At 44.3% G+C, this 13,955-nt stretch overlaps 1 protein-coding gene across 1 annotated transcript in view; it reads left to right on the plus strand.

Annotated features, from left to right (window-relative positions):
* The first annotated feature begins 13,603 nt into the window (after positions 1-13,603).
* The window catches only part of SI (sucrase-isomaltase), a 55,508-nt gene continuing 55,156 nt past the window's right edge, over positions 13,604-13,955 (plus strand). Inside the window, exon 1 of the mRNA XM_063167391.1 lies at positions 13,604-13,673. The gene's annotated coding sequence lies outside the window, so the exon portion shown is untranslated. The remainder of the gene's footprint in view (positions 13,674-13,955) is intronic.

Raw genomic sequence — 13,955 nt, forward strand, 5'->3', positions numbered from 1 at the left:
GATGGACATGGGGATGTGCCCCAGGGTTTGGGGACAAGGATGGACACAGGGATGTGTCCCAGGGTTTGGGGACAAGGATGGACACAGGGATGTGCCCCAGGGTTTGGGGGCAAGGATGGACATGGGGATGTGCCCCAGGGTTGGGGACAAAGATGGACATGGGAATGTGCTCCGTGGCCTAGGGACAAGCATGGACATGGGGATCTGCTCCATGGCTGGACACAGGGATGTGCCCCAGGGTTTGGGGACAAGGATGGACACAGGGATGTGTCCCATGGCCTGGGGACAAAGATGGACATAGGGATCTGCTCCAAGGCTGGACACAGCGATGTGCTCAAGGATTTGGGGACAAAGATGGACATGGGAAAGTTCCCCATGGCCTGGGGACAAAGATGGACATAGGGATCTGCTCCAAGGCTGGACACAGGGATATGCCCCATGACGTGGGGACAAAGATAGACAAGGGGATGTGCCCCAGGGTTTGGGGACAAGGATGGACATGGGGATGTGCTCCAAGGCTGAGCACAGGGATGTGCCCCATGGCCTAGGGACAAGGATGGACACAAGGATGTGCCCCATGGCCTGGGGGTGCTCCACGGAGGATCTGCTGTGCCCCAGCATGGTGGAAGCTGCTGCTCCTCTGGGAGGGAGCAGATCCCCTCGCTGTGAGTCAGGGCAGATCCGTGTCTGCAGGGAACACGGCTCCAGCCGAGTGCAACATGCATGTTTGGAGACTAAACTTAGTCCTCAGTTACTGGGAATGTCAGCTTGCATCATCAGTGAACTCGGAATGGAATTAGGCCAGAAGGGATTATGGATAATGTGTTTTATTTTGAATATTTTATCCAGGCAAATCTGAACTGAAAAATCACAAGAATAGCCTTTAACAAGAGGAACAAAACCACAATGCATTGCCTCTTTTTGTGTTTCTTTGGGAAAAAAATAACCACCTAAGGTTGGGAAAGAATTCTTCTGATTGCTTTTCCAGGGCATGGTTCCTCCCATGACGTTGTGTGGGCACATCCCTGTGGACACAGAGCCCAGCAAAGCGAGCTGGCTGCTGCATAGAAATTCATGGAAACAGAAAGATCCTTTCAATGAAAGAAGTTCCTCTCCAGCCACTAAAGCAGTTTGCAACACTCAGAAAAAGACTGAAATGATTTCCTGGTGGACTCCCTCACCATTTTATCATGTTGTGTCAGATTGTGCATGTTGCTGAGGAAAAGCAGAAAAGCTCCCAAAAGTTATGTAGGCAAAAAATCCTTCAAATTCCTCGCTGGCTTTTAAATGCTAAAAGTCTGAAAAGTCAGGTTTCAGTTGGGTTTGTCTCTTTTGTAGGAGTGTTTAGTATTATTCAATAGACTTTCCCATCTGCTGGGCTGGAAAATCTCAGTAGAGGAGGTGGATTTGGGTGTGATCAGAAATTCCAATGAATTTCTGAAATTCCTTCAGAGGAAGGGCTGATGCTGCATCCATCCTGAAGGCTTTATTTTAGCAGCTAGAATAGAAAACATGCTGTGATTCAAGGCATGTTTTCAACAGAAAAATGTATAAACATATACAAAATAAGAAAAAAAAAAAGAAATTTTAGTTCATGCAAAATCCCCACATTTGTTAATATTTTTATCTGAGTTGAAACAATAAATTGAGACAACTTGATTGACTTGACCTTGACTAGACAATCCAGAATAGCAAAGCTTCCAAGAAAATAATATCAAATGTAAAATCTATGGAGTCCTTTGGAGCATTTGGATGCTCTAACTGTGTACAAGCTGTTGGATGCCACGAGTTTGTGCATTATTAATAAAAGTTGGAGCTTTGCATCTTGCCAGTTATAATTACTTCTCTAAATATCTCCAGGAAACAGAAGCATAAACTAGTGAGCATTTAAAAAGCCTGGGTAAGCATCTTCTGGAGAAAGTGCCTACAAAATGACTCATGCATCTGTTTACAGTTTGAAATTGGTTTTCAAATCATAAAATAAGTGCAAGGTTCCAAAACTGCCCAAATCAAGGCTGTGGCTGGGAGGTCACAAGTCTGAGTCGAGAGGATCTTGCTGACCTAGGGATGAGAATCTCCACCAGGATTGATGAATAACTCTTGGTTATTGATGAAGCTGGACAAAAAGATATCAAAGAATCACCTGTTTCAGGAAAAGAAACCACATAAACTCCATGGCAGCAGCAGTTTTTAAACAAATAAAAAGCCATCCCTTCAAAGTCACTCATTTTTACATGCGAACCATGTAGAAAAGCCCCAGTGATTTCATTTCTGTACGCATGGCTATGATTAGATGTAAAGCACACGCATTGCAATCATTTGTGAGATGTCCTCAGGACTTCCAGAGATCTTGAACTCTTCTCCAGAATGATCAAAATCTGTTAAAAATATCGTGTGGCTCATGGTAACCACAGAGACACAAATTGTGCTCGTTGGCCTCTGATGGGATTTGTCATTGCTACGTGAACTCCCCGGCTGAGGATTTTGTCTCCCTAAATAAAATCCTGTCCAGGGCTGATCATGTCCTCTTTTATTGCCTTCAGAACCCTGCTGTGCGCTCTGTATTTTTCCTTACAGGAAAATACTTATGGTGGTTTGACTCTTTGTTTAATATCACAATAGGAAAGTCAAACCAAGTTAATTTCTGGTTTAAATAGATTTATTTTTAATTCCTTCAACACTTCTCTCCGCTGACTTGCATCCTGTACAACAGAATGGTGATACAGTCAATAAAAAGTTGATAGCAGTAATTACTTTTTAATTTATAGAGATGTTACAGACTTTGCTGAAACACCACCCTAACGAGCTGAGTTGCTTTGATGTTCGTTTTCAGGAGATGTGACTTTGATGCAGAGCTCTGAACTGTCAGGAGAAAATTCCCAATGTGCAGGTCTGGGTTATAAACAAGAATTTGTTCCATCAGATGCTCACTCCATTTACAACCTTGTATTGTTGTTTAACATTTTTCCTGGGAAATAAACAGATGTTCAGCTGTGGTTGGCCAGAAATAGAAAAGAGTTAGGAGGAAATCTGATCCCCCACTTGAAAATTATACTGAGGAAACATCCCCAAAACTCCATCTTTTATGCAAGATAAGCATGCCTAGAACAAACCAGAAAAAAAATCCCAGATTTTTAATTAAAATTTGGTTTTAACACAGACTTAAAACGTGGCAGGGATTTAGCCTTGAATTTGGGCACATGGATTTCAGTGCACTTGGTGGAGATATCTTGGTTTAATTATATGTTTAAAAAGCATATTCTGCATTTAAGTACCAACAGTCATTTGCTTGAGAACTCTCTGAATTTTGTGTAAGTGCCACACAAGCACAAAAGTGAATGTAAATGAGGTTCTAAAGCACAAGGATCAGATATTTCACACAAAAAAACACCCCAGAGGGGCAGAATTTGTGCAAGTACAGATGGATTGAGACAGAGGTCTGAGTGGGGCTTTTCCAGCTGCAGTGATGACTTTTGGGGGACCCCAAAAACGCACAAAGGCTAAGCCTAAAAGATTTCTACCATTTTCAGTTTCAAACTGAAGATGTGGATCTGGAAGGGAAGTATAAAGTGTCAGGGCAGACAGTGAAAATCTCCCAAAGTTGAATCTCCAGTGTCTCAGTCAGGGTTGGCTGTGCAGGGAGGACACAGGGAGGACATGGAAGAATAACTGTGTGATGCTTCCATATTGCAAACATTCCTTCTTCTTCCTTTTTAATCAGAAGATGAAATGCATAAAGCTTTTGAAGAGACACCAAGAACTTAATCCTTTTGGAGCTGACAATATTTTATTTTACTCACATAAGACCCAACTATTTGCATTTTTCTCAATAATTTCATTCATTCTGACAGGGGCAAGCATCCCTAATAGACACCCAGGAGTTATGGCAATTTACAGAGTAGAACTCCAGCAATGTTCCAGCTAAACTGAAGATGATTTTCTGAACACCAACAGTGCACACCTGAAAAACTGAACTGGCTCCTCATTTAAAGCAGGAGCTGACCAAGCAGCCACTTATTAAATCAACAGAAATAACTCTCCCACCCCGGGCTACAGACTGTGCAGCTCTGTTTGCATCTGCTGCTTTCCCTTGTTTCCAAACTCCTCAAGTGCCAGCTTGATCCTGCTCCAAGCTCCAAGCAGGGCTCAGTTCCTCATCTTGCTCCCGGCAGCAATTCCTGCAGGGGAAGTGAGGAATTCACTTGAACCCCTCAGGGAAATCCCCAGGGCCTTGCCATGGAAGAATAAACCATAGAGTTTCCATCTGGGCTGGAGGAAAAGCCTTCCCCATGGAGCCTCTCAACACGGATCCACCCCAGTCTGCGTTCCTGATATGTTCCTAATTCTTGTGGTTTCTCCTTTCCCCGTTTCCCCGCTGTTTGTGGGATCCCTGGTGGCCAGCCCATCTCCCCTGTAGGGCAATGCCCTTTTCCCTGCCCTTCGTGCCACCCTGTGCCCTCAGACCATCGGCCACTGACCCCACACTTAACCTTGTGCTCACCACACGGTTTGGGCTTTTGTGCCTGATCCCCTTTGGCATGCTGGAATAAACCTTGGCTGGGATTTATCCCACCAAAGGCCCTGCTGCCTCTCTGGGCTGAGCTGGCCGTGCTGAGTGTGCTGTGTGCACCTGACTGCTTGGCCTGAGCACCTCCCCAGGTGCCTTTTCCACAGGAAATAAGGAGCTTTTCCACCACCTAAACCCCACATTGCTACAGGGAGGAGCCGGATCCTGGTGCAAACCACACACACGAGGAAACCCTTCCAGGAGCTGCTGGAGAGCTGCTCCACCTGAGCTGGGGGGCCAGGACAGGCAGCTCCTGGGTGTTGTGACAGCCACCACCCTTGGGAATATGTCGAGGTCCTGGCATATTCCTCATTAAGGAGAAAAGACACAATTTAAAGGTAAGGGATGGGCAGGTGGGGATCTGAAGGATAAAATCCCATCCCACCCTGTGTGCATGACAGCAGCTGCTTAAGGCAGGTGATGGAAACTTCAAGAGGAAGCTGAAGGAATGATTTCAGATATCTCCAAGAGTTCTCTCAGTGTTATTTGTGCTTTAAACAAAGCAGCCGTGGCCACACAGTCCTGGTTAAGTGTGGATAAAAGACAAAACCCCACCAAGAGGTTACCCCTGCTCAAACTGAAACTGTCAGAGAGTCCCAGGGTGGTTTGGGTTGGAGGGACCTCAAATCCCATCCAGTGCCACCCCTGACACCTTCCACTGTCCCAGGCTGCTCCAAGCCCTGGCCTTGGGCACTGCCAGGGGTCCCGGGGCAGCCACAGCTGCTCTGGGAATCTGTGCCAGGGCTCTCCACCCTCACAGGGAATAATTCCTGCCCAAAACTGAGTTTTGGGAATGCCAATAAAAGGGGAATTCCAATGGGAATGCCAATAAGAGAAAAGCAGCTAAAATGGAAGTAGCTGAGGAAAAGTTTTCTTGTTGTCTCCTGGATGTCACATGAGAAAAACATTTTCCCATCATCCCAGTGATTGTCCACCTCAGCTCTTGGAACGTGGAGGGTGAATGAAATTAATTTAAATGAATCAGGCACAGTCCCTCTCCTCTCTGACAGTGCATCTAACCAGCTTTGACTTTCATTCTTGGGGTAGGATTTATTTTGGAAAACTAGAAAAAAAAATTGTCTGCATTATTCTTCAGACAGGAAAAATTACATGTTAAGAACCAACAGTTCATTATCTAAAAATAATTTACAATTACATAATTGTAATTGTAAATCGCTTTCCTCTTTCAGAGCAAGACTCCTGGTAATTAGGCTTGTTAGCACTTTTTTTTTTTTTTAGTTTAAATTTAGCTTAGGATTGGTCAGAAAGTTGTTCAGGTTCTTTGTCTGTGTGATTGGAAGAGGTGGCCAGAATCAAACTCCTTCTATCCCAGTAGCTGGAATGTCATCATCCCTTGCAGGTAACTGGTGCCTCTGGGGAGGGATTGCCCAGGCTGGAGGGGGAAGCCACACCTGAACTTTCCCTGCATTCCCAACCCATCCTTCCCAAGGCAGGGGTCAGCACATGGCCCCTCTGCTGTGCTTTCTGTCTCATTCTGTTTCATTAAAGCAGTTTTGGGACAAACTACTGAATATTCAGATGCTTTAAAATGTTTGTAATTCCCCTTGGAACCGATGAGGCTGTGCAGCTCCCCCAGCAGCCAGTGTTCAGGGAGGATGTCAGGACAGGCTACAAGTCCTTCTAGTCCCAGGGCTAGACACAGCGTGGGGTTTGAGTTGAGCTAACCAGCAGGAAATTCCATGTGCTGGTTTCCCCTTACCCTGAGGAAGCCAATTTTTCACTTGTTCTCTTCACAGCGGACGGAAGAAAGGGAAAAGAAAGCAGCAAGTGCAGCAAAAGAAGAGATCCATCAATGTCACCGCGGCAGGGCCAGGTCACTGCACTCCAGAGTGTGACACTGCAAACTGGGGCTGCTCCCTGGGCAGTGAAAAGCAGCTCAGTGAAAGCTGTCAGACACTCTGAGAGATGGAAGTGTGAGAAATATCTGAGTCCTCACCTGGAGCAAATAGGAAATGTGAGCACGAGGCAGGGACAGGGACAGGCAGGAGGTCGGGGACAGCTCTCATTTAGTCTGAGGCACAGCAGGAGGTTCCTGACACTGGGCTGTTCCTGCAGAGACCCAGCAGCAGCTGAAAGGCCACAGAAAGCTGTGACAGCAGCCCTGGTGTCTCAGTTCGAAAAGCCAGGTGTCTGCTAAGGCAGGCAGGAGCCTCCCTTGAAATGGAAAATGTAAACCCCCTCCCTGTGAATTATTATAAATTTGAAATTAAGGGGCTCCAGGCAAAGACATGGGAGCAGGAATAACAGTTCTTTATTGGGGAAAAAATAAAAATAAAATAAAAATGCAGTAGTACAACACAACACTGCCAGAGTCAGAGCAGGAGCTGCCCCCTGTGTGTCAGGGCGGTGTCCCAGCCCCATCCCGTGGGGGCTCAGCCCTCCTGCAGTGCCAGCTGTGGCTCTGCTGCAGCAGGGATCCTGCACAAGGGGGGAGTTTTCCTCTGCAGCTCCAGGGCTGCTGCAGATGGGCCTGGGCTCCTCTGGGAGTGCAGGGCAGCACAAAGCTGCTCCTCTGGGAGTGCAGGGCAGCACAAAGCTGCTCCTCTGGGAGTGCAGGGCAGCACAGAGCTGCTCCTCCCAAAGCTCAGATTGTACCCAGGTAGGAATGCTTGGCTCCTCCCCTGGGCGGAGCATCTCCCCATGGGATGGTGGGATTGGATCAGCCATGCAGGGACCCTCACTGGCCATGGACAGATAATTAATAATTAATGACTCATTAACAGAAGTGATCTCCTGGAGGGAGGATTGGCTGTGGGAGAGATAAAGAAAACTGCCCAAAGAACAGCAGAGAACTGCCCCAGCTCTGACAGATGGGAATTGAATTCACACCCAGCCACAGCTTGCATTTCCAACCCAAGGCACCTGGAAATCAAGAAATCAAGAATCCATGGAGCAATGGCACTGTGGATGAGCAGCAGCACAGGTGACAGGAAGCACTTAGCTAATCATCTTCCCAGGAAGAGGGGAGATATAAGCACAGGAGCCCAAGAAATAATTCCATTTGTCATGAGATTTCCAGCCCAGGAGGCTGCAGCTCTTGTTGCTGCCTTGAATGGAGTATTTTAATTCCCAGTAATTTTTTCCAATGACAGCTCAGTAAGTAGCCAAACTAAATATTAAATATTTCCTTCTCCTTTCTCCTGTTTCTTGTTTAAGATCATAGAACAGTTTGGGTCGGAAGGGACATTAAAACTCATCTTTTTCTGCCCCATGGGTGCTCTAAGCCCCATCCAGCTTGGTCTTGGATACTTCCAAGGATGCAGGAGCAGCCACAGCTTCTCTGGGTACAGATATTTCCACACTTTCTTAGCTAAAAAGAACCAATTTCTCTGTATTTAACTCTGTTTTATGAGGTTAAATCCCTTAACCACAAGCTAAATGCAGTGGTAGCTGCCAGTGTGTATTGATCTGGCTGCTGAGATTCGTTTTAATTAGTTTTAATCAGTTTTAATCAGTTTGACTGCGGGTGCACAGTTCAGTGTTGATGGCTCTGGGTTGCTCTCTGAGCCAGCACAGCCCTCTTGGCTCAGCACTTCTTGCTCCACTCTGCCTCACTAAAGCAAAAAAAGGAATTTGGGAAAACCATGAGGTTTTCGGCAGTTTGAGGCTGGAGTCCATCTAAATGTGCTCCCATATTTGGGATTTCAGCAGCCACCAGTGGAATTGTGACAGTTCCTGCTGCTCTCACTGGTGACACTCAGGGAATGTGCACAGGATCTGTTCTCCCAGTGGGCAAACAGGAAATTCACCCTGTTACCTCTAAGCATGTTAGAGAGCTCCTTAGAGGTTGTGGTAAATTCATTTTTAACAAATCAACAACCTCAGCTGGACATTACTTCTAAAAGAGGTAAAAAAATATTTTTAAAAAAAAACCCCAACATCTTTTCCTTTTCAGGAATTTTAGTAACCTGTAGGAAACTCCATAGTTCATCTCAGGAGAAAATTGTTCTCTGTGTGTAAAGTGCTTTTCAAGGAATAAAACCCATTTCTCAGTGCTTGCCCACTGGTGTAATAATGCTGTAATCTGTGCTGGGTGAATTGTCCTGAACTGGAGATTTATTTCACAGTCCTTAAAGAGTGTTTGATTTAAACCCTGAGATTAGGGGGCACGATTTCAAACCTGAATTATTTATGAGTGTTGATAATTGAATAAGTTAGTGATGTAATTTATGGAACTTTCAAGGCTGTCATTGTGTTTTCCTTTTGCCAGTGGGGTTTTTCTGGGTCTGGATGGATAAGAGGAATTTAGAGAGTGGAGTTCACCCTGATCATCCTCTGTGCCTGGTGACAGTCACAGGATGTGTCCTCCTGGATTTTAGCATCAGCACACCCCTGCTCAAGGATCAGCAGACTGAGGGAGCAGAAAAAATGTGTGGAAAAACCCCTATAACCATAAAACCATTTACTGGTACCTGGGAAACCACTGCCTTGCAGGGCTGTGATGCAGAGCACCTGCTTTACTTCCAGTCCCATTTGTGTAATTCCATTCACACACAGGGACTGGAGCAAACAGCTTAGAGGTGGAAATGGCAGAAAAATTAAAATTATTGCTTATACAAGGCAAACACCTCGGTGTTTTAGTAAAACTGCCCGTCCAGACTAATATCTGCATATTTTTTTCCTGTTTCTGTCAAGAGCAGGAGTTTCCCTGAGCAAAAAGCACAAGTGCAGCTGATGCAAAGAGGCAAATCTGGGGGTGTGTGTCCATCTCAGCCCAGGGCACATCCCTGCACTTCACAGCTCCAGCCATAATCAGCTCCCAAACACATAAAACAACCTCCACTGCAAGTGCCTCTGTATGTATAATACTGCATGGACTTATCCATTGAAATCTTTCACCACATTTAGGGTCTAAAATTAAATGAATGGAACCAAAGCCACCAACCCAGAGGTGTCCAAGTGCCCTGAGAGCAGGGAAGTGCCAGATGAAGGTGCTCATTAAATCAGCCAGGAATGATTACCTGTCACAGGGCTGGGCCACCTGGATTAGCAAGGCTTTGAGTTTCATTAATTGAGGGTTGCTTTTTGCTCTTATTAGTATTGTTTTCTTGCCTGGAATCCTCTGTCATGATTGATTTGCAATTACAGAGGGCACAGAAGATGGACTTGGCAGTCAGCAGTGCCTGACTGATTAAACAGGTACAGGGAGGGGGATGAGACACCTGAGGGACCACACTGAAACAATTCTCTGGAATGTTGGCTCTGGAAGATTTTCCTTAGGCCTTTGTTTAGTTTCATAAAAGTACATTGTGGTCTCTAGAGAGAAAAATTACAATGGTGCACCAAACCTCTTAATTATCCAGGTAATTAGAAAGCCTTCCATCAGTATTTGTCACACTTGAGCCCCCAAAAGAGAGTCAGTGTAATTCTCTCTGTGTTTATTTGTTTAAGGACATCTTTAGGCATAAACATTTTAGTGGTGATGAGGTGATGTAGTGATTAATATTTCTATAATGAACAAATAATCATATATTACATAACTATATATTAATAACTATCTCAGGGTGATAAACACCCTTGAAATTAATGTCTGTGTAAAGTTGAGAAAAAGTTTTGCTGCTCTCTATCACGTCTGCTGAATGTCACAAATGTCACAGAAAAAGAGAGACAAACAATTCTTCTCCTAAATAAAGATTATGGGGGGTTTAAATATTTAGGGATTAATTTTTAAATATTTAAATTTTAAAATATTTAAATATTAATTTCACTATTTTTTTCCTTGGGGAAAGAGAAGCAGACTCTGGGCTGGCTTGGCCAGCAAAGTTTCAGGGGTGACTCCTCCTGTGGCCCCTGGTGGTGCCCAAAGGCTTCCCTGGGCATCTTCTCCTGATGGATGGTGGGAAACATCCTCAGGGATCTTTTCCACAGACAGGTGAGTGCCCACAGCACCACCAAAATGTGCTATTTTCTCTCATCTGTCCAAAATGATGGGATTTTCACTCTTTGTTTAGCAGTAAAGATAAATAAGAAACCAACTGCACCCGAATGGTTGCACCACTTTGTATTTCCTAAGCAACATCAAAGGGTCTCCCACAACCCTGGGAACCAATCAAAATATTAATTTCATCCCTTTTGTGGTTAATAATCTTCATTTTCCTCTTAGATTTTGAATATTTCTACTTGGAAATGCATCAGACTTGGAAATAGCTTGAGTTTCCATCAGCCATCACTTTGAAAATGAACCAATCCCAAATAGGATGCAATTGTGAGTTAAAGCAGATTTAAAGCAGGGAGCAACTGCAATGAGGCTGATCCTGAGATTTGAAGGTTATTTTCAGCTTCATTAAACCCAGAGCTTACAGGGATCTGCAGGAACCCAGCCTTGCCCTGGGAGTACAGAAAATTGCTTACTTTGAGATGCCAAAATACCTCTGTGTTTATAAACACCACCCACAGTTTCAAAGGAACAGCATTTTATCCACTCACTCCATGGAGTTTTAAGTAGAAACTCTTTTTTTTTTTTCTTTTTGGACATATTTTTGCGTGATATTTGTGACATTTAGCAGACATGATACTCAAACAGGAGAGCTGCACAACTTTTTCTCAACTTTACACAAACAGACATTAATTTTTAAGGGTGTTTATTGTTTCAGGTGCTATAACTGCAGATAGTTATTAATATATAATTATACAATATGTGATTATTTGTTCATTATGGAAATATTAATCACTACATCATCTCCATCCCTGTGGATGTTTCCCATCATCCATCAGGAGGAGATGCCCATGGAATAATTTTTGCATTTTTGGCACCACAGGAAAAGTCACACCTGAAATTTTCCTGGCCAAGCCAGTCCAGACTCTGCTTCTCTGTCACAGCTTTCCCCAGTGCTTCCCATAGAAAAAAAGGAGTGAAATTAAACTTGGCTTAAATATTTGAAATTCCCAATATTCTTTATTTGGAAGAGGAATTTTTTGTCTCTAATGAACAGGAGAGGTAAAATTTACAAAATTAAATTAACAGAAAAAAAGTTATTAATGGAATTGACTTTTGCTGTGTGTTTTGCTAACAGCTGGAAAGAGGAATATTGATCTGTTCTTGTTGATTTATCTTGTGCAGATAAATGCACTCATCTCTGAATCTGTTTTCAACTCCAGCTTCCCATTCCTTGTGAATTTAGCTGTTGCTTGATGCAGAATTTGCCCCTGGAGATGTGGCAGCCTTCAAATGGAATCTGCACCATGGTAAGGATCTCATTTACTTGAATCTGAGCTCACCCAAGCCTGGTTTACTCCAGAGCTGGCACCCAGCCGCAGTTTCTGTCCCCCTGAGCTGATGCCAGCAAAGGGCTCACACCAGGTTTTGGTTTTTTCCCCAAAATCCGATGGAACAGATTATTTCTGGATTGTCTCAGCCTGCTCAGAGCCCTGGGTGGAAGCAATAATTTGGATTTTGTGCCTCTTACATCCAGACACATTTTCTGGGATTTTTGTCTTAAGGAGAGCTTTGACCACTGGGTTGATGTTGGGTGAGGAGTTTGTCTGATGAAGCTCCCTGGCATGAACTCTGGTTATATATGGAGTGAACATCATAAGCAGCTAAATTGTTAATTAATTACGCATGAAACATGTGGGTGGACACTTCTGATGATGAGCCATAGGGATTTATGTCTCTGCAAGGTGTCCCTCTGTGCTTTGGTACCCCTTTGTCCCCCCAGAGCTGGCAAGGAGGGCTCACAGAAGAAGATCTGTGCTGGAAGAGCAGGAACAGAATAAAAATTGCTGTGCTCAGCCTCCTCCTCTGGCAAATGGATATTCCTGGCTCTGCTGGTGAACTCTCCACAAGATCTGAGCCTCCTGGTTCTTGTCTAGATCCAGCTGGAGTCAGGAAAATCATGGTTCTAAATTAGCCCTGTGTGTGACTGCACTAAACACACCCATCCCACACACCCCACTCCTGCTCCTCCTGAGCCTTCTACCTGTGCCTTGTTTTAGTTTTTATTTTCTTTGCAATTTGATGGCTGTGGGGGAATTCAGCCTGAGACACTAATTATGCACTGTCAGGATATAATTACTAAAGAAGGCAACGCAGAGCATGATTTGGCCCAGTGAAACATCATGAAGTTAATTTGGTTTGCAGGACTAAAGCCTGAATTAGCTCACATTTTCCTCACGATAAACAAGGTCTGTCATAGAAATAATCGCATTTATTTCCCGGCTTTACTAATTATTCCTCCTATAAACTGTCTCATCTCAACACTGAGGTTTGAAGGCTTTAAAAATGCAAAGTTGAGTGCACAGCTTTACTCTGCAGCATTTCTTTTCCCAGCTCCAAGGCCAACATCTTTATCTGTCCCTCTGAGTTGTCCCCAGCTTGCTTCAGATAGCACCTGATCTGATGATAACAGAGCTCTTTCATTTACACTTCAGCCACTGAGCAAGGAGCAGATTTTCTGGACAGCTCTTAACAGACCTTAAAGCCCTTGGGGACTTTGATATTCCCATAAAGAGAGGAAATATCAGGGCAGTTTGGGTTTGTGAGAGGATGCTCCAGTGGCAGCGTGCCAGGCAAGGCAGGGGTGAAATTGCTGCCAGGACAGGAGGGAATGGCTGATCCCTGTGCTGGCAGCCCAGTCTGATGGGATTTGGGCATTTCAAGTAATAATAAAAATAATAAACCACTGGGAGGGATATTACCATCTTTGCTGCATGTGAACTGAAATGCAGTGACAAACCTCCTCCTGTTTGCAGAGGTGCCCCAACAGAAATCACTGTGATAAATTACACAGATTGTGCAGATATCCTTGCACTTAAATTTTCGAGAAAAATGTGAGTTTTGAAAACTGTCTGTACATCAGCTCCCAAGTTATTCTTTGCTGCCAGCTGAAGAAGCACTTGTGGAAACAAAGACACGTTGTAATAATAATTTATTCTGGTAGTAAACCTTCCAAGCAGGAAGACCTTTTGCATGCAAAACACATAAAACCCTGTAACTGAAAAGTGAGCATCAATATTTTATGTAACCTGGTGTCACTTCGTTCCTCCATCCTTTAGGCACAGAAACTAGAGGATTTTGCCTCGATGCTCTTCTTTTGTAATGAGGTTTTTGCATAGCCAGAGCTCTGAATACAGGAGCGTTTTGGAGGTAAATTCAAGCTTTTTAACATGAATAATTGCTTTCCATGGGTATTCAGTGCTAGAGCAGAGAGCTGCCACCCCAACAGCAAAACTCTTGAGCTGTGCTCATCCCTGAGGATTCTACATGTGACATTTGCTGCCTTCACTTTTGGAATTTTAGCTGCCACTTCCAAAGCATTATTGACACAGGGAAAGCAAACAGAGGCTGGAAGTGTTGGATGGCATCAAACAAAGGAATAAAGGATTCTTGGAAAGTTTGTCTTGGAGGAAATAATTGTGGCACATTAGT

Source organism: Melospiza melodia, chromosome 12, assembly GCF_035770615.1.
Source record: "Melospiza melodia melodia isolate bMelMel2 chromosome 12, bMelMel2.pri, whole genome shotgun sequence".
Classification (NCBI taxonomy): Eukaryota; Metazoa; Chordata; class Aves; order Passeriformes; family Passerellidae; genus Melospiza; species Melospiza melodia.